Below are 1,178 nucleotides of genomic sequence, written 5' to 3' on the forward strand. Positions count from 1 at the left end.
CTTTCTCATTTTACTTACCTGAACTTTCCCACCTCTCCAACTTAGCGCAAGTGGGAAGCCAGTGCCTAGACGTGCTCATAACCTCCAGGTTGCTTTAACAAGAACTTCAATAACACGGAAAATACAATGACCTCATCATCCCAATGTTGCAGAAGTAAAAATCAATGCTACTTAAAAAGCCTGACAATCAATCAAAGTCTAGCCAGATATCCGTGGAAGTCAAACAGACCATATAAAACTCAGATTCACCTAGGGATCTCATTAAAGTGCTGCAGCAGTAGTTCCCTGATGTAAGCTGGGAGTTTTCACTTGGCTTTTTTTTTTTTTTTTCAAATATGGAGTCCCGGTGAGATCAGGGCTATATGTCTCCCCTGCAGCTGGCTCAGGAGCACTTTTATTGGCTGGATGCCCTCACTGGAATTACCAGTGCAAACGGTCATTCATACGTCAATGTCATCCCACCCTCCCGTGGTGACACAGACCTTCTCCTACTGAAACCACATGCTGCTTTAGTCCAAAATAAGCTCTGAAAAAGTAATAAACATTATTTTATCTCATTTTATTTTACTTTATTTTATTTTATTTTTATTTTGAGATAGAGTCTCACTCTGTTGCCAGGCTGGAGTGCAGTGGCGTGATCTCAGCTCACTGCAACCTCCGCCTCCTGGGTTCAAGTGATTCTCCTGCCTCAGCCTCCCGAGTAGCTGGGATTACAGGCACACGCCACCACACTCAGCTAATTTTTGTATTTTTAGTAGACATGGGATTTCATCATGTTGGCCAGGATGGTCTGGATCTCTTGACCTCGTGATCCGCCCACCTCAGCCTCCCAAAGTGCTGGGATAATCCTTACCTGTTCCTCCTTTGCAGGGCAGATAGAACATGATAATTGGAGATGCATGAAACGTGATTAACGTCTCTGTGTAATCAGGACTTGCAACACACTTAATTTTTTTTTTAATAGTGAAAATTTTATTGGAGATCATTGAAGACTGATAAACACTTGCCCTGGGTGGGTTACGACCAACTTTTCTTTTTTTTTAAGTTTTTTTTTTATTATACTTTAAGTTCTTGGATACGTGTGTAAAACGTGCAGGTTTGTTACATAGGTATATACACGTGTCATGGTGGTTTGCTGCACCCATCACCCCGTCATCTACGTTAGGTATTTCTCCTAA

At 41.9% G+C, this 1,178-nt stretch overlaps 1 non-coding gene across 1 annotated transcript; it reads left to right on the forward strand.

Moving 5' to 3' along the window:
• The first annotated feature begins 828 nt into the window (after positions 1–828).
• On the forward strand, positions 829–962 carry LOC116462817 (U8 small nucleolar RNA). The gene has a single exon (XR_004246471.1). It is a non-coding gene; the product is annotated as a U8 small nucleolar RNA (small nucleolar RNA).
• Positions 963–1,178: the final 216 nt, after the last annotated feature.

Source organism: Hylobates moloch, unplaced genomic scaffold (assembly GCF_009828535.3).
Source record: "Hylobates moloch isolate HMO894 unplaced genomic scaffold, HMol_V3 SCAFFOLD_23, whole genome shotgun sequence".
Taxonomy (NCBI): domain Eukaryota; kingdom Metazoa; phylum Chordata; class Mammalia; order Primates; family Hylobatidae; genus Hylobates; species Hylobates moloch.